Raw genomic sequence first — 20,594 nt, 5'->3', positions numbered from 1 at the left:
TTTAAAAAAAATACTGTGCAAAATCTACCTGCTGAATTCCTATTGTGTCCTGAAATAATGGGTCAAAGTTAGAAAAAATAAGATTACCTAGATGCAGGATACAGTGTCCTTAAAAAAATAATAAATATTATTTTAATACGGCTGAAGTTTTGAGTTATTTTCAACTCATTTTTTCCCCCACAGTACAATAAAGAATTCTGAACACTTTCACGATTTTTTCACTAGCTTGTATGTTTTATATCCATTAAGTTTGGCACATTGACAATTCTGCTTACATCCGACACACAGATTTAAAGAAATTTATTATAAAAATTAAAAAAAAAAAAACATTTATAAACAGAAACTAAAATATAAGATTTGTAAATACTGTATATCTATTGAAACTTCGGGTAGATCTACACAAAGCAGAACTCTTTTGTCCGTTACTTTGTTTAGGAAATAGTCTTGTGAATTTAAGTTCAATAAACATACTGGTCAATGAACTGAGAATTCCCCTTCAGTGCCATTTTTAATGCGTATTCAGTGTCAACATACTCCTTAAGGGAGATGAGAATATTATACAATGATTCTATTCTTAACTTTCATTTAGCAACATAGTTGCCAGCTTGTATACCTCGTAACAAACGACAGGCGATAAATGTTGTTTTAACAAAGCGAGTTAACAATGCTATCTTTGTTTACGGTTATAAAGTTTCAGCCAGTAAAGTTATTAAATCACATTCACTTTTATTATTACAATTATCGAGGTATAACAAGAGAAGACCTTGACACATTCACGATTAGATTAATTGATTTGGTTAAGGTAGCAAACATTTTCCAAAATTCTAATTTAATTCCCAACTCAAAATTCAATAAAACACTGTACTTTAATTTTCAAAATTTTAATCCGAACGACAATAATAAACTTTCATGGTTTTTATTATAGATAATATCGAGATCGCAAAAATAAGAATTACACAATTTTTAGGATTATACTGAATATCGATATAGAGGTGCGATTTAATTACGATTAACCTGTGTGAGAACACCAAATGCATCTTCCAATATATATTCTTCTTCTTTTCTGTTTAGCCATCCGAACCACCATAAGGTATTCCTTCAGATAATGAAATGTATGAATGAAGTTTAGTCTTGTACAGTCTCAGGTCGACCATTCCTAGCCCACCGGGCCGGTCTAGTGGTTAACTCGTCATCGCAGATCAGCTGATTTCGAAGTCCAGAGTTCTAAGGTTCAAATCCTAGTAAGTTACTTTTATACGAATTTGAATACTTGGATACCGGTGTTCTTTTGTGGTTAGCTTTCAATTAATCACACTTCTCAGGAGCATTTGAGATCAGTGGCGGCTCGCGTATAGACACCGTGGAAATGCAGCACTCGCTATTTCCACTTCATATTATTGATGATATTTAATATAATGAGTCCTTTTTTTCTTTAATTCTTTCTTTATTCTTATACAATGTATAATCCTTAAGCTTAATGTCAGTAGCCATTTCCCAGTTTATGAAAAAGATACAAAAATCTTTGTATAGAACTGTGCGCTTCACAGTTCTAGCGGCGTGGTATTTGGCTGTTGTGCTCATGCGCACATAGGAAGCTGCACGCAAGGCTGCGAGGAAGAGAGTACTGTTGCTCCCGCAGTACCGACCCTGGCGTGCTGATGGAAGGTAGTGATGCTTAAAATCCGTGTACCATATTCTTGAATGTGATAAAGTGGAGAAATTGATTATTATCTTGCTTCCAACTATTCTATTTGATTCATTTTTTTCGGTTCTTTTATTTTACAGAAAACATTAACCGTGGCTTTTTAAAAGGCCTGGAAAAAATTTTCTGGAGCAGCACTTCCATTAATTTTAGCTGCGAGCCGCCACTGCCTGAGATTTGACAAGACTGCACTTCATTCACATCATCCTCTTTCATCCTCTTAGGTAATACCTTACGGTGGTTCCAAAGGCTAAACAGAAAAAGAGAGAGAGACGTTTACCATTCCTGAGACGTGTAGTTAATTGAAACCCAACCACCAAACAGTACCGGTATCCACGATGTATATTCCAATATTGCTAAATTCCTTAAAGTTTTGTACTACATTGGCAATCCGTATTCAATCTCATTTATTATTAATGAAACTTTAGAAACTGTTTAAACATTTTTTTGCTTAGTATTTCTTTCTACGTTGTCTGAATTAGCGCTGATAATTCTGTAGTGCAATAAAAATTATAGTAGTATTATATTAGGACGACGTAAGCAGCAAGAGCTGCTTACGTCGTTCGTTCGCTTTGTCGCAGTCGTGTTGTTTACCTTGTTTTCTTTGTTTTTACGTTTTATTAACAGTGTGCTTCAATCCTTCGTTTCCAAAGTACATAATAAAAGGAAAGTTCATCATACAGCGAACTCATGAGCGTGCATATGTTTGTGTTGATATTCCTCGACTTGGTCCAGCAAATCACCACCAGTCTACGTATCAGCTCAGCTTTGCAAACTTTGTTGAGTAATACATTTCTTTAAAGTACTGAAAATTTTTTTTTAATTTCAAAAAAAATTTGTCTTAACAGTTTGTAAAGACTTAATTTTATTTATCTTTTATACGTTATTACAAGCATCTACGTCGCGACTTCGACCGCGCCAAATGGTTACGTATATTTAATTGTATTTCAACCAATATTTTATCGTTTTGGACACAATGTTATTTTTAAATTATAAAAGTTTTATCTTCTTTATAAATATTAATATTATTATTTACATTTTTTTTTACATTTTTGTAACACGAAAATAATGAAACGGACAATATTACGAAAATAATAAATTGTAAAATAATAACTCGCTATTAATTTTTTTTTGTTTCTTCTTATGACCCCCAGAATACCACAGTTCAAACCTCACTGATCTTACTACCATATAAATCAAACAATAAAAAAAAAACGTATTAATAAATAACCTAAAACTTCTTTTAATAAATTTATGTTGTTGCATATATATCGAGAGATATCGTCTGTATCGATTATCTTTGTCTATATCGATCTTTGTCCATGTCAATATAGATTTCCTCAGACAGTTACTATGCGAGTTTAATTTTTCAATCTTGGCACCGTTGATATATAAGATAATCTTTGTATAGATAAAATAAATTAAAATTCAACCGTACCTACAGTTTGTCCATGTTTTTTTACACGGTATAAATCCACCTTAACCGAAAAAGTATAAATCCGCCTTACCAGTAAATTTAATTGCTGGTAAGGTGGGGATTTATACTTTTTAATAATATTTAATAATTTAATATATATTATTATAATAATAAATTAATCAACAAACAATCTAAATTCAAGGATGGTATTTTATTTAAACAAATAATTAATAATTATCAAGATACCTAACCTGTTTTCACTCTAACCATTAACATTGGCGACTTTCTTACATAATGGAGGTAATTACTTTTACGCTGTGACGAACGGTTATGATTTTAATATTTTTTAACTTATTAATCTACTTATGTTATTTTAATATTTTTGAATTGAAGTAAACATTTTTCATGATGGTGGTTAAACGACCGAAAATACTTGATAAAAACGCGGACGAATTGTTGGTAAGGTTGAATTTTAATTTATTTTATTTATACATGAATAAAATTTTTAAAAAAGTTAAGCGATTGAACTATTATATTATTCAATATTATGGAACAGTAGCATGTGAGCACTCCTGGGACAAATAATAAATTGTGAAATGTTCAGCGAAATCGGTTCAGTAGTTTTTGAGTTATTAGAGCACACACAAAACGAAGGTTGTCTTTTATTTATATGTTATTATTATGATTCTATTTTATTTACACGTATGTTTATTTTTAAGGCTAAGGGCTCAATACAAGTAAAAGGGTCTAAAAGATCAGTCTAAAACATCGGTTCGGTGCATGAAAAAATTTTTAACAGCACAAAGAAAGATTTAATTACAAAAACATTTCTAGATTAACTCTTAGAACTGTCAACCATCAATCGCAGACCGCTCCGAGATAACAATGTGTGCTTCCTTAAAATAAAGCATTAGGCAGCGCACAGTTGCACTGAACCCCACATTACAAGAAAAGGCAGTTACTTTTATACGGATTTGAATACTAGATCGTGAATATCAGTGTTCTTTTGTGGTTTTTTTTCTTTTCCTGTTTAGCCTCCGGTATATCGTTCAGATAATACTTAAAAGGATGAATAAGGATGATATGTACGAGTGTAAATGAAGCGTAGTCTTTTACAGTCTCAGTTCGACCATTCCTGAGATGTATAGTTAATTGAAACCCAACCACCAAAGAACACCGGTATCCACGATCTAGTATTCGAATCCGTGTAAAAATAATTGACTTTACTAGGACTTGAACGCTGAAATTCTCGACTTCCAAATCAGCTGATTTGGGAAGACGCGTTCACCACTAGACCAACCCGGTGGATTGTTCTTTGGTGGTTGAGTTCCAATTAACCACACATCTCAGGAATGGTCAACCTGCGACTGTACAAGACTACACATCATTTACATTCCGCACATATCATCCTCATTCATCCTCTGAAGTAATACCGTAGGTGGTTCCGGAGGCTAAAGAGAAAAAGAGAAAGGGACTAAACCCCACAAGTCCGAGTATAGCGAATTGTTCAAAAGACTATGCCTTTTTATAAAATACAATATTAATACAATGAATAAAAAAATTATGATTAATTTTGATATAGTATAATTTAAATTTTAATAGTGAAATGATGTTCTCAGAAGAAATAGTTAAAGAGTTTTAGTAGACGAAATCTTGAAACGGATAGTACACCTCATTTAAATAACTCTATTTACCTTACTCGTATAATTTTTCCTTAGCTACTATAACTGTTAAGTTATGAACACATGGATTTTTCTATACATATATATATATATATATATATATATATATATATATGTGTGTGTGTGTGTGTGTGTGTGTGTGCACAAAGGACATTAGGAAAATTTTGCAATATGACTTTATTTTTTATAATTTTTAAAAATAATTTCTACCCCACATTATACACTTTTCCATCCTTCGAAACCAGTCTTCAAAGAAACCCTACTATGTTTCATACAGTACATTGTCCGAAGCACTTATGAGGTCATCATCGTTCATAAAATGCCTTTTTTCATAGCGTTCTTCACCTGAGGTAACAGTGCGAAGTTAAATAGAGCGAGGTCAGGACTGTAGGGAGATTTCTCTAACAGTTTTATTGCAGTGCTGGTCAAATACTCGGAGCAAACTTTGGAGCCGTACCCTGGAGTGTTCTCTTGATGAAGAAACCATGTATGTGTCTGTGGTTGAGTTTGGGTGCAGCTATTTGAGAACTTCGACTCTTCAGATAGGCAGTACTCGTATACCACTTCCCAGTAAACTATCTTCTTCAGTTTTCGAAATAACTCCCTCTAAAATTCATCTTCCACTAAAAAATACGGCCACCATTATTTTCTTCAAACAGCCACGGGGATTTCCTCAACTTCTAACAGCTGCACTTTGTTTTGAGCCTTGGTCGTGACGTCATAATAGTATAGCCAAGTTTCGTCACTTGTCTCAATACTGTTCGAGTAGGGAGATTTCCTATTTTTCAAACTTTTGCAGTATTTAATAGCACCGTGATAGTCGGTCGAGTTTTGCTGCACCCAAAGGATATAACTTGAAGGCTATCTCGCAGAATATCTTCAACATCTGGTCCATTAGTTCCCAAGGACACCTTTATTTGATAGTCGATAACACGCCTGTCTATCTCAAACATTTATCGGTACTGAGCAACGTCAGTCACAGATGAAGACTGTCGTTTTGATCTTGGACCGTACTTAAGGTCAAAATTTTCTCTTTCAAACTCTCAGTACCTTGTAAATTGTTGCACAATGTTGAAATTAGGAGAATCCTCTCCAAGTCAGGAGTCATATTTTATAAACACGAATTAACACTTAACCCGCTTGCAAAATTATACCGCAGAATCTTGCCTGGTATTCAGTTTTCGACCGCAAACGGCATCGCTATCTCTTTTCACTAACACATCTACAAAGAAAATGACACTGAGATAGTGACTATAGTGGTTACTGTGCAGGTTGGCACCTGTCTAAACACGAGTTAAGTTCTTTAACTCTTCTTTAGACGATTTTTAAATCCTTTAAAAAATACTAACGTACACTATTCTGCTTACATAGATATACTAACTGTGAGGGTAACATTATACACATTTCATGTTACTGTCTTTTGTAGTCTTTGAGAAAAAGATGGTTGTACAAAGACTACAAAATATTTTTTTTCGAATCCTCTTTTAATAACATAAACATAAATATTATTAAGATTTTTATTCTTACCTCTCTTTCATCAGAAGGTATGGCACATCATAGCTTTGTGTCTTTATAAATTATATTTGGCCGAATCGGTTTCAACATCTACTCGTGTTTGGAAATATACATTCATTTGGAAATATTTAAAATCTTTGCCGAAGGTATATTTCCAAACATTTTATAAAACTGCCCGTTTATTAAACGTTCATCGTATATAGAGTTCACCAAAAATTCGCGTTTTTATTATTTCGAACATATATTATTAGTCTTAACGGTGTTGCTTCCACTATATCCATATTGATACTGGGCGGTGACTTGAGAGATAACTGTCTGGCCTAAAGTGAGTGCTATCTCTTCTTGTAAACCATTTTGTCTTGAATTTGATTCAAATGTATCAAGACTAAACACTTCTGATAAAAGGCTTTTTTTATTGATAGTGTGCGCTTATTCTGACGTTGTAGGTTAAAAATACTACATGTTTTCTTATTAATAAAATAATCTGTCGTTGAAAATGACATTAAATTCAATGAGATAAATGTCTATAATAGTATATAAGACTTAACGCATACTTCAAAACAAAATAGTCTTTAATCAAAACTATTTAGTCGTGTTGTATAAGAATCAATATCACGACAGAACTGCTTTGCGCACACGTCAGACAAATTCTGGTTCAACATACAGTTCGTTCGGTAAAAATTTGGATATCGAGGAAGCAACCGGCATTAAACAGATTAGTTTTTCGCTTCGTCACTTTTTGTTCTTAAATTAACACCCGAGCATTCCTTTAGTGCTTTATAATACATAGCAGGCCGTTTCTTTATTTTTTCGATTAAAATTTTCACACCTTTTTCGTATAGACCGCGGTGACCAAAGGTAATTTTAATTAATATTTCATTTTAACTGTAAACTTTCAACCCGGAGAAGACCACGATGATGCTTCTCTAATGCCGTTTGGCAGTGAGTGGGCGAGTCCGTGTTTCGATGGCAGGCCAGCGTATAAAGTATATTCAGGTTCAAAAGTACCTCGGGACGTTCTAAATGAGAAAATGCAATTTAAGAACCACCTTAAATACGTCACAGAGAAGGTCTGTTGTGCCTTCTTTGATATTCGACGTGTAGTGAATCCTGATTGGGATCTTAACTTTAAGACCATGAGTATTCTGTATAAGGGTATCTGTGAAGCAATTATGCCATGTGCGGCGCCAGTCTAGGCGGATAGACTAAAATTCAAAAGCTATTGTTGAGGGCTCAACGTCTAATATTGTTAACGGTAGCTGGTGGCTACCGCACGAATTTACGGGAGGTGATCTTGGTGATTGTGGGCGGGCGTGAAACTGATAGATTTTCTTGCGTCAGAGAGGCAACAGCGTTATATTGCCAAGAAGTTAGGAGACTTCTGAAATTAGGTTTAACTTCTGAAAGTTTTTCAGGAACTTAAGGGTTAACTTCTGATTTTTTTCAGAAGATAGGTTTAACTTCTGAAAAAATCGGGAAATTGTACAACATGGCAATTCTTTGCGGTAGGTCAGATGGGATGAGGCAAAGGGCGGATATACACGCATTGTCTCTTTCCAGATGTTGATATTTTGCACAGCGTTTTTTGGGTAAACCCGAGCAAGTAAGTGACGCAGTATCTTTCTGGGCACGGCGCTTTTAGAAACAGGCTGCAGAAGTTTGGCCTGGTGAACTCAGGAAAGTGTCCGCAATGTGAACAGTTGGATGACATTCTTCATGTTTTGTATGAATGCTCCAAGTACTAGTTGATGCGCACGGAAACTATTTGTCGGCTCAATATTATCGGATCGCCGTTAGATCTCCGTTTTAATTGGCAAAATCAGACCGAATGGGTCATAGTGGAGAACTTCATAAATTACTTGACAAAAGAAAAGATTGATGAGGGGGTTTTAGGTTGCCGCTTGGGCTTTTCCGCCTTCTGTTTCTGTTTTTGTATTCATACCTTTTTTATGTTTGTTTTTGTTCTCGTATTCATTGTTATTGCGTGTTGAACCCAACTCTTTACCTTCCGGGTAGGTAGTGGATTTTAGTTCTTTATTTTTGTTATTCTGTGTTGTTTGAGACTTAGATGTATTTTGTTTTCTTTTTTGAGAGTTCTTAATAATAGTAGTACACCGATGGAAATGTCACACGTGGCATTCGTATTTGTGGAATCTTGACTGAGGCAAGAACAAGGCTGAGAGATTCCTTTTGCCAAAGTTTTGAAGATGACGTCCGGTAAAGCCCATAAGGGCTAGGTACGGAGGGGATAGCGTGGTGACTGAAACTGCTCATGAAGTTTGTCTTCTCCTACGGGGTCAGGATGTAGCTGTATAATAATACTGATATAGGCGGGGCTTCATCTTTGTCTTAGGAAAATGAAGATCATGACTACTGCAGAAGATAAGAACATTAGCGTCAGGATTGGAAACGAGAAGATGGAGGTGATTGAAGATTTTTGGTTTCGTGACTGCTGGGATGGAAACTGAATACCTGAAATTAAAATACGTCTAGTAATTGGAAGGGTTCTGTGATTGCAATGAAAAATATATCGAAAAGCAAGAAAATCAACTTCAAAACAAAATGCAAACTGACAAAGCGCAATTGCCTTCCCTATTCCATTCTACGGCTGAGAAAAATGCACCATTAGGAAGGCTGACAGGTGCAGGATCGGCGCTTTTGAGCTCTGATGTTGGCGTCAGGTGCTAAGAATTCCGTGAACAGCCAAAATAACAAACAAAGAAATTTTGGATAAAATCAAGACTAATCTTTCTTTAGAAAGTAGATGCTGAAGCTGCGACTATCATATACCTTAGTCAGATCATGAGGAAAAAGAATTGGTTTGTTTGGCATTTCTCCCGCCACCACCCCATTCGGTCGCCCTAAAGCATAAGATCGAATGTCTGTGCCACAAACGGCTACTGAGCCTCGAAACAGTTTAGCGACCAGTGTCCTAAACAGCTCCTAGAGCTTACCTGATAGGGTGAGCGGATTAAGTGCGGTGCCATACACCACCGGCTTACGTATCTCAACCGCTCACTTGTCATATATTTACTAAAATGGGTAGGCGCACCCCGTCAACTACTAAAAATATATATCACATCCATATATTAAAATTTACTTTGTCCAGACAGCAGTTCGCTGCCACGCCTTGGTCGCTGAATGCCAGTAAGTACCTGTCCACCACATTAAAGCGCTTGGAGCCCTAATTGGCTGGTGGTCAGCCATATATCCCAAGATTAGCTTCCCACAGCAGTGCGTTAGGAGTTTTTCCCTTAAGTAAACTACTGATGTCGGTTGAACAAAGCAACCGCATTAAGAAATTTCCACACGGTCCGACAGTGCGACTCTCGTCACATTGACTCACCGCTTGTGAGTGGCATATTTTCCCCTTGACCTCTAAGTTACAGAGTGGCCCGGTCTCTGACCCCCCCCCCCCCCCCAAGAGCAGGGCAGTCAACCTTCAGATGTTCATTTGACTGGACCTCCCCGCAGACGCACAGCTCATCAGCTCCCAGGCGGAACCGAAACAGATTTTGTTTCAAATTAACATGGTTGGTGAGCATCTGGGCACTCGTTGTCATTGAAAACGAAGGAGAGGCATACCATCCCCTCAGATCTCGTATAAACTTTTACAGGGATCTTCCTTTAGTCGTGGTGTCCCATTGAAAAAGAATATCTAATTTGGCATGACGGATGGAAGAAGACTGGACCGACCAAGAACCCGTTGGATGGACACCATCAAAGAAACAAGTGGAGCAGCATTATCCATCAAATGACCGAGAGCCGTACGCGTCTGAACGGTTAAGAAGAAGAATATTGTGCTTATACACTATATATACTCGTAATTGTATTACTGTAATTACGAGTGTTTAAGAAAAAAACCCTAGCTCATTCAACATCCCCTTTCCACACAGCTGAGGTAGGAGAAGATTTGGTAAAATTAGTTTTGCCCTGTATAAGGCAAACTAGTGCATTTTCTTATAAGGGAGCAGACACTCTTGTCTCGGAGTGGTTTAATAATGGACGGTAGGCAATCCTGTCTAGAGCAGTGGTTCCCAAATAATGTGTCACGACATACTGGTAATTTACTCAATCTTGTGAGGTGCATCGCGAAAGTTTAGAATTTAAAAATAAATTTTATGCCGTTCATAAAGTTTCTGTACAACGTAATTTATACTTACCGTTGAACCTTTGATACGGTATACATATTTTTGAGACAGACTGTACCAGTAAATACGTACAAAAATACTGAATTTAATTTTTCTTCCTGCCGATAGTTTTGAGTGATGGTGAACACCTGCAAGAATGCTTACTTTATTTTTTGTACTTGGTAATAAACCGAGTGTTCATTGTTACTGCGTTGTGGGTAGGAAATACTTCCCTATCTTGCCCGTTTCAAAGTTAGAATAGGAAATTCTTTAGGTACATTTGTTAAGATCAACATACAAAATGCCACTAATCTAACTGAAAATAAAAAAATTAACTGTTTAACTTGTACGATTCTATCGTGAAAATAAAATTTCTTGATTCTTCAGTACATAACCCATCGAGTTGGTCCAGTGGTGAACGCGTCTTCCCAAATCAGCTGATTTGGAAGTCGAGAGTTCCAGCGTTCAAGCCCTAGTAAAGTCAGTTATTTTTACACACAGATTTGAATACTAGATCATGGATACCGGTGTTCTTTGGTGGTTGGGTTTCAATTAACCACACATCTCAGGAATGGTCGAACTGAGACTGTACAAGACTACACTTCATTTACACCCATACATATCATCCTAATTCATCCTCTAACCCATCACACAACCCCTAAGAGGGACATAAACGTTTTTTTTGTCGTTTTCAGCGTCATACTTGTGAGAATCATCATTTTCTACAGTGAGAATAATGAAATCTAAACAGAGGAATAGACTGGTACATCTTGAAGATGATTTGTTGCGCGTTGGCCTGTCAACCATAAGGCCATTGTTGACAAACTCTGTAGAATACACCTATCGCAGATTTCATATTAATTTTAATGCTGAGTTTAAAAAACAATATTAATTTTAATCTTCCGGTATTTTGGACTTTGTAAATAGATCGGTATTCCAGGCATTTACGTTTGTCTTTTCCGACACCGCTTGACGTGCTACTTGTATTTAGAGGAATCTGCCCCCTTGCGTGTTAACATCGGTCTATGTGCACTGATGGATGTCTGATGCTGAGAGCGACCAAGTAGTGACGTCGGTTAAAAAATGTTGGGAACCACTAGTCTAGAGATTAAAAACCTTTTTGTTCATAATGTATACTGTTATACTCGTATATAGTTCCAAACCTGAATCTATTTCATAGTTTTTATATTGGATTTCGTGTTTTTCAATCGGTAGAAAATGGGTACATTTCATTTTTCCCACAAAACCAGTTAATAGTAATATTTGCTTCATGAAACAAGTCTGTTTTCTTTTAACTTTGTTAAATATTTTCTTAAAATTGGAAAACAAGTTTGTTATATAAAAAATTTGCATTGATTTTTAATTTATATATTTTTTTTAAAACCGTCTTTATTAAAATTGAAATTGTATTTTGTACCGATGATACTTTGTTGTGGTTTTTTTTTTCAGTGACGTGAGAATCTATTCCCTTTTCTCCTTCGGATGTTCTTACGGATATTTTAATGGGGTTGGTTACTCGTTCAAGAAATTTTTACGGGTTCCATAAGGAATATCCTGTTACATACGTAGTGTTAAAAAAGTAATGCAACGTTATGGAAAAATGTTTCCTTCTTCTGTAGCTGATTTAATTGAGGAAAAATTGGTTGCACAATACAGCAGAGAATATTTATTGTTTCCCAATACATTAGAGCCAGTTATTCCCAGACCTTGAATGTCTAAACAGAAAGGTACGGTGTGGACGCACCAAACAAGTCCTCCATCAAGAGGCTGTACGACAAGTTCCAAGAGACAGAGAATGTGGCAGATGTAGCCAAAAGTGATCGACCGAAAGTGAAAGTTGATCGACGTGCAAGCTCCATATTCTGTTAATCCCAAGAAGTCTGTACGATGCCTGTCTTAAAACGAAACAGGCTAGTCCGGTCTCTCCGTCGGTATTGCCCACACGGCATCTGCGATGCCGTGTGGGCAATACCGACGGATGCTTCCTTCAGAATTCATGTTGTTTACGAGTTTTTACCTGCAGACACTGGAAAACATGTAGCTTTCTGTAAGTGGTTCATGTCATCTGTAACGCCAGACGGGGAAGAACTTGATGATTCGTCTCGGTCTTACGAGGCACGGTTCCACTTTGATGGATGCGTACACCAATTCACGGATTTGGTGTACGGAAGATCCACATCAACTGTACGGACAAAAAGACCGCTTCATCGGTCTCGGTCAATTAGTTTGAGGGAATCATGTTAAGTTGGATGTGAAAATGTCTGTTTGAGGCCTACGTGAAGGCGAAATTTGATATGTATTTTACTGATGCAAATGTCTGCCGAGGCATTTACATAGGTGGCATCCCGACCGAGGCCTGGCTGATTACTGTGAGATGTAATCAGTTAGAGGGTCTAAAGACTACCTCCGGTAAAGTCCCTCAGGACTTGGAACGGAGTGGATGGTGTGCCGAACGGTAATGTCACAAGGTCGGTGTCTTCCCCCTACGGGATTGGGAAGACCAGATAGAGTACACGTTGTTTCATCAGGACAACGCTACGGCTCATTCAGCCAACAACATTATGACTTTCTTGGATCAGTATTTTCATGAACAAGTGATTTCGAAGACGCGTGGTCCCCTCGTTCTCTTGATTTATCTTTTCCTGACTTTTTCTTGTAGGGATACCTTAAGGATGACGCTTACAAAACTTATCCTCCTACCATTCCCGAATTGCACAGCAAAATTGAATGATGTGTCGCTGCAGTTCCTTAACAAACGTTACAACATGTGTTTAAGACAGCGCAAAGACGTATTCATAATGGAGATCACTTTCAAAAACTATTTTAATTAACTTAATCATTTTTAGAAGAAACAATGAACGGCATAGATGAAGTCCTACGCAAGAACTATCGCATGAAAATAAACAAGAACAAAACAAAAGTAATGAAATGTAGTAGAAATAACAAAGATGGACCACTGAATGTGAAAATAGGAGGAGAAAAGATTATGGAGGTAGAAGAATTTTGTTATTTGGGAAGTAGAATTACTAAAGCTGGACGAAGCAGGAGCGATATAAAATGCCGAATAGCACAAGCTAAACGAGCCTTCAGTAAGAAATATAATTTGTTTACATCAAAAATTAATTTAAATGTCAGGAAAAGATTTTTGAAAGTGTATGTTTGGAGTGTCGCTTTATATGGAAGTGAAACTTGGACAATCGGAGTATCTGAGAAGAAAAGGTTAGAAGCTTTTGAAATGTGGTGCTATAGGAGAATGTTAAAAATCAGATGGGTGGATAAAGTGACAAATGAGGAGGTATTGCGGCAAATAGATGAAGAAAGAAGCGTTTGGAAAAATATAGTTAAAAGAAGAGACAGACTTATAGGCCACATACTAAGGCATCCTGGAATAGTCGCTTTAATTTTGGAAGGACAGGTAGAAGGGAAAAATTGTGTAGGCAGGCCACGTTTGGAATATGTAAAACAAATTGTTAGGGATGTAGGATGTAGAGGGTATACTGAAATGAAACGACTAGCACTAGATAGGGAATCTTGGAGAGCTGCATCAAACCAGTCAAATGACTGAAGACAAAAAAAAAAAAAAAAATCATTTTTCCATAAGGTTGCGTCACTTTTAGAACATTCTGTATTTCTGCGGTCATATAATCGATAACAATTTTAATAATTCTTAACTTTGGAAACTAAGGGATTTACTTCACAATATTTAGTTAAACTATTTTATTTAATTGAAAAAAGAATCGGCAATGCTGTTAAAACTTTTAAAAAAATAACTAACTTAATTTATACGTAGATTAAACACGATTCGTTAAATTAAATACACGACATGAAATCACTTGTGCACTTAAAAATTCGAAAATATTATTGAAATAAAAAAAAATTGTTAAATTTTACTCGGAAAAACCTTTCTTCAACAGTTTCCTTTAATTTTCAGAACATTGTTTGTTCTGAAAATGAAAATATAATTTATTATTTGCAATCCATTCAATGCGACTGATATTGTTATTTACATCGTTTGGTGTAGAACTAAATAATCGTTTACGCTATCGAATTTGTGTTATTATGAATACAGATTGTGATATTAATTACTGACTTCCTGTGATCCTACACTCATTGTCAGGTGGATAAAAAAAATTGTATTTCGTAGTGTACTCATTCTAGTTACGCGTTTAATACTTTAAAATCGATGATTATAAATAAATTGCGACTTTATAATTCTGTCAGCAATAAATAATAATGAAAATAATATAGATAAAATAAGTAAATAATAATGTCGAATAATGTTCTAAGGCACAGATATAACACTATAGTTCATCATTTAATGTTATAAGTACGTTTTTAATAATCATTAGGAAATCGTATTCTGAATCCAAGTAAATTGATTATATAAGATTGATGAATGAAGAAGTGAGCAGTCTCTCTGCTTCAGTTACGACGCGAAGGCCACCTGTCGGTAGATGAAGTTTTACATCAGAATAGAACTGGTCCTACGTTGATAAGGGAAGTACACCACATTTCATAAATTTGGAATTAAATCTGTATTTCTTAAATTCATTATTCGACCTTCAGTAAATTTTATCCTTTTCGTAATTAATTTAAATCAAATAATTAATAAATTAATAATTTTAAATTAAATTTAAAATAAATCCCTAAAATCATTAGCATATAATTTTTCTGAAAGGTTTCCATTGATGACGCATTTTATCACCATTTTTTTAAATCAAAGAAAATCTCCATTATTTTATTTACCTGTTCATTATACATTATATATTTTTTTTTATTAATTCCATTGACTTTCCTTTCTGAAACATATTGGAAGCTATTAAGTATTTTATCTATATATATAAAAATCAATGTTTGTCTGTCTGTTCCAACTTAACTCGAGATCTGCCGGACAGATTTGTGTAAAATATTGTACACCTACACTTTGAAGCCCTGCGATGAACATAGGCTAATATTTTTGGACCTCCGATATAACGAAATTTTACAACGAAATTTAAAACACTTTATTTCTTCATTAAAGCTTATTTAATTTTCAAAATGACTTAGATTTTCAAGAAAAATTTAGTTATTAGCTAACATTTTTTTTCAACATTGAATTGATTAATTTTGAAAAGGGCTGAAGTTTTAACGTACAGTTATTCTTAAGTTTCAATTGATTTAGCGCACATGCATATGTAATTTTTAGGATTCATTCATTTACAATTTTTTACAGCTGTTAACAACATAAATAAATAGCTGCTTTTGTTTATCATGTGTGTGTGTGTGTTACTAATTTAAAGTGTGTAAAATATTTAACTGCAATCTTTTAAATTCTGTGACATTCTTCAATCGGAAGAAATACAAAAAAAGCACGTATGATGAAAACTGTTCGTGCGGCAGAGACTGAAGACGAAAGACAATCAAGATTGGAAAGCGACCGAATACACACGGCCCGATCCCGTTCGACTGAAACAACGGGAAATGCGATTAGCTTTGGGGGCGCAGCCCTCATGTCGGTAAATAAAAAAAAATGGATTTTCAGTTATGAGATAACGTATCTAAATTGCCCGAAATTTTTTCTAAAAACATTAAGCTCTTAACTTGGAGTAAAGTTAATAACGTCAAAAATTTTCCAGTTGAAAAAAGAACTTTGGAAATCTGGAAAACCAAAACGCCGAGCGAAGCGAGCCTGGCTGGGAGTTCCGGCGAAGCCGAGCCGAGCGGCTAGTTTTTTTTATAAAAGTACAATAAACCTAATTAAAAAGGGTTTTTTCCTCAAATTTTATCCAAAAATTCATACATAATTTAAATTTAGAATTAAAAAAATGTAACTTTTATTAAGTTTTTTAATTTACTTTCTAAAAATTTTATTAAAAAAAAAATTATTAAAATATTTGCAACATCAAGATGTTGCAATTATTCAATAAATTACAGTAGATTTGTTTAATTCTCAGGAATATTAAAGAAATTTACTTCCTTCTCTGTTTAAAATATTGTTCTCTTCACTTTTATTCTCATCAGTATTCCTCTCTCTGGGAATTACTGTTCAAATATTACTTCAGAGGATGAATGAGGATGATATCTATGAATGTGAATGAAGTGTTAGTCTTGTACAGTCTCAGTTCGACCATTCCTGAGATCTGTAGTTAATTGAAACCCAACCATCAAAGAACACCGGTATCCACAATCTAGTATTCAGATCCGTATAAATTACTAGGACTTGAATGCTGGAATTCTCGACTTCCAAATCAGCTGATTTAGGAAGACGCATTCACCACTAGACCAATTCAGTTGGTCCTCATCATTACTCGTACCTGTTTCTTTATTAACTATTTTTTATTTTAACTTTCGTTACTGTAATTCTTCTGTTCTTAATGCTTTTTCATACTTTCATTTGGAATAAAACTTTATAAATAATTATATTAATTTTCTTGTAAAATTCAGAATGTAATCTCTTATTATGATTTAATTTCAATGCTTCATTAAATTTGTAATAACCCACCAGGTTGGTCTAGTGGTAAACTTATTGTCGTAAATCAGCTGATTTTGAAGTCAAGTATTCTACGATTCAAATTCTAATCCGCTTTTATTCGGATTTGAATATTAATTCATGGATACCAGTGTTTTTTGGTTGTTGGGTTCCAATTAACCACACATCTCAAGAGGTCGAACTGAGTTTGTTCAAGACTATACATTTACCAGAACAGTTACATTACACTGATAAGTCGTTAATGACTTAATTGTTGATGTCACTTTAAATAAATATATTAAAGAAAAAAATTATAAAGAATTTAAATAATTATACATTTCATTATATTATTTTGAATTATATAGTTTACTTTTTACTATAAAAAGTGACTCATTTTATTATTGACAAACTGTGTTAAAGTGTTAATTAGAAATTAGTGAGATATATTCTTTTTATCATCATTAAATTTAACTATATTTCATCACAATTATAGTATGTAATTCATTAAAATTACTAACAATCATTTGCTGGAATGATTCATTTATTTTGTTGAATGTTTAGCATTTTATTACTTTTGCAGTATAAATGTTGTAGAACTTAAATAGAAACAAATTTTTCCTTTTTTTAGAATTTCTTACTCTAGTATAGTAATAAATTTATTACTTACATTAATTTAAACGTAAGAAACATTATATCCTTAAATCTATGAACAATGTTATCATTTCTAACCATAGTTAAATTACCATTAGAATTACCTTGTCAAATAGACAGTGCAGTTTTAAAATATCATATTAATACAGTAAAAATAAATCAAGACTCCTATACAGTAGTTTACCTTATTTAAAATAACTTTTCCTTAACCTGCATAATAAACTGCTGCTACATTTCATAAATAATTTTTACTGCTAAGTTATTAATAATAAATAATATTATTTACTTAAGCAGTAATTGTTTTTTTTTTTTACAAACTTTGCTATGATTTCATCCTCGTTACTACCTACAAAAGTATTTCACCAACTCGTAATTATTAAATCTAATATAATTTCATTTTTCTTCAAAGTATGTTTGATCACAATAAAAATATCAGTTTAATCTAGTAAAAGGAACTTGTATTTATTTTTAACTTTTATCACTTTTATTTTCCTTATATTTTACAATTTCAAAGAATATATATGCGACCTAATAATTTGCTATTAAATAATTATTATATTTCACTCAGTTTTTTTCTGTTATTAATAGTTTTTCTAGGAAAAATTTTATAGAACTTAGTTAAATTATTATTTCCTGAATGGTTCATTAATTTATACAAAACTTAGAAATAGACACGAATATTTCCCCGTTTATTTCCTTAGATAAAATAATACATTATAAAAGTGAACAACAAGAAAATATTGAAACATCTGTTTTAGATATTTGAAATAGAAAAAGTAATAAAAGAATAGAAAAATAAGTATGTAAACATACAAAAAACTTGCTATTGTTTTGAAAATCATACTTAGGGCAATACTTCAAATACTGTGTGTGTACACAGTACAACATAATATTAAAGCGCGCGCGCTTTAATATTATGTACACACACATACACACACAGAGAGAGAGAGAGAGAGAGAGAGAGAGTGAGTGGGGGGAGACTTTTTTTACTTCTCATGACTTAAGAATATTCACTCCTTCCTTTTAATATTTGCTATTACTTGTTTGAAACATATCCAGTCGTACATACAGCCTATAATATAATTAGAATTGAAAACTTGTAAAAACCAATTTAGAGGGGAATAAAACTAGAGTTAAACACACAAATCTCAACATAAAGAAAGTTGACTATATTACTTCATGAAAGAATAGTAGCATCACAGTTTTATATCCAGAAGGTTTCAAATCCAGATCATAGTTGAAACAAATTATGAAACACCATAAGTCATTTATGTAAATTTCTCAGGACACATAAAAAACTGTTCTTCTTATAAAGTGTTAACCCATAAAATTCATGTAAAATCTACTGCAGAAACCTTTTTTAACCGTGTACTTACCTACTAAAAAAATTGTTCCTTGGTGTTACAATAACATTTTAAATATTGGTGACTAGTAGGGTTTAAAAAGTAAACACAATAGTTGTCATAACATTATATTTTTAAAGAAAAAAAATCATAACAGAATTGTTTAATACTTATATAGTTAATATTGTTATTAAGTGTATTTGAGTTGTGCAAAGTGCACAAAACTCTAAATTAAAATATGATTTACAGAATAAACATGAAAAAGTTACTTATTATAAAGAAAACCTACGGTAATGGCTGATGCAAAGAGTCAGTATTATTTTGAACAAAACTGAATGATACATAAGAACAAAGTTTGGGAAATTTAAAGTATATCCATTTTTTAAAATTAATCTTCTTTGTTACAGTCTTTGCTTCTAGTTGACCAGTCTTGTATTATGTCATCAAAAAACCTTTTGCCATCTTTTGGCATATAGTGCATGCTTTTTTGTAAAACATTGATTTTATCTTTAAGTTTGACACACATCCCTTCATAAGCTTTGTTTGTTGGTTCTTCTGGTATACTGGAACCCTTGTTTAATTTGAAGGTACTTTTATTACACCCATTCACAAATTTACTCACTTCGATAAATCCCTTTATTTGTGAATCAAAATTAAATTGATGATAGTTAGAAATTTTAAACAAGTCCTTTTTTGGTTGTTTTTTATGTGATCGTTTCAAGTGATGTGGCGTATTTTGTATAATACCATGGCCACCAATTTTTAAAATCTATAATTTTTTTGTTTCAACTCTATTGATAAAAAAATTATTTTTCTTTGTTGAGTGAATGATCCGTTCCATCAATTCCATCATTGTATAATACCTATCGCGTCTTTTTAACTTTCTTTTAACAATTGTGAAATCGCGATCATTTGGTAAAAATGAGTGTCCTCTTATTGGGAGACGATATACAATTTTTTTTAATCGCTCACTGTCTGTCAAAAAGAGAAGACAACGAAGAACTGAATGGTTCTTATTTTGGCCTGCACAGTTATCACTGTACAAGTGCAATTCAGTAACGTTCTTTGGAACCTCAGAGTTAGTGTACTCATAAAGGACTGAAGATACTTCATTTTGGACCTTTCTGAACTTCTCCTTCGTGATACAAAAAGAATGTTGCATTGTTATTCTTTGTGTTATGAACATAAAAAGGAACAATTGATAACTGATGCAAGTAATACATTTCCTGAATACCAAAACATGGCAAAGAAATGTTTTGCGTGCAGTTAAAAGTTAAGCACATCAAAACTTAAGTTGATGCTTTCTTCAGTTTTGTTAAGTTCAGTCGATTGACGCAAAGAAGAGTAAGATTTATTACTCCTTTTATGTACTAAAAGCTCAGCAGCTGCAACACGTTTTGTTACTGCATTAAGATTTTCATTCAGTTCTTTCACATTCACAACATGTATCTATCTGTGGACGACCAAAGCGGGGAAATCAAAGTTTTCCTTGTAAATTTTGTAATAGAACGAATATTTGACTTTGGAATCTGGATATTTTCATTAAATAATTCAAATATAACCTTAACATTAAGTGATGCATCAATATATTTAATTTCTTTGCTAGAGTAGTTAGTGACTAATTTTGAGAGGAAATGATTGAATATGTGGTTCATGACAGTGGATATGCTATCGACAAATATTTTGACCTCAACTGTCACGAGGAG

At 33.7% G+C, this 20,594-nt stretch overlaps 1 protein-coding gene and 1 long non-coding RNA gene across 6 annotated transcripts in view; one reads left to right on the top strand and one right to left on the bottom strand.

Moving 5' to 3' along the window:
* Positions 1–6,580, bottom strand: part of LOC142333218 (uncharacterized) — a 131,456-nt gene extending 124,876 nt beyond the window's left edge. The window contains exon 1 of the long non-coding RNA XR_012758556.1: positions 6,329–6,580. This is a non-coding gene — a long non-coding RNA (uncharacterized LOC142333218). The remainder of the gene's footprint in view (positions 1–6,328) is intronic.
* Positions 1–20,594, top strand: part of LOC142333216 (ATP-binding cassette sub-family C member 4-like) — a 189,880-nt gene that overhangs the window by 56,824 nt on the left and 112,462 nt on the right. Inside the window, exon 1 of one of the 5 annotated variants that reach the window (XM_075380200.1) lies at positions 3,398–3,578. The exons of the other annotated variants lie outside the window; for them this stretch is intronic. The gene's annotated coding sequence lies outside the window, so the exon portion shown is untranslated. Of the gene's footprint in view, positions 1–3,397; positions 3,579–20,594 lie in introns of those variants that run through there. 5 annotated transcript variants of the gene reach the window in all.

The sequence above is a fragment of the Lycorma delicatula genome, chromosome 12, assembly GCF_047948215.1.
Source record: "Lycorma delicatula isolate Av1 chromosome 12, ASM4794821v1, whole genome shotgun sequence".
NCBI classification, from domain to species: domain Eukaryota; kingdom Metazoa; phylum Arthropoda; class Insecta; order Hemiptera; family Fulgoridae; genus Lycorma; species Lycorma delicatula.
Note: the sequence above shows the minus strand (reverse complement) of the source record. Positions and strands in the feature narration are given on the sequence as shown.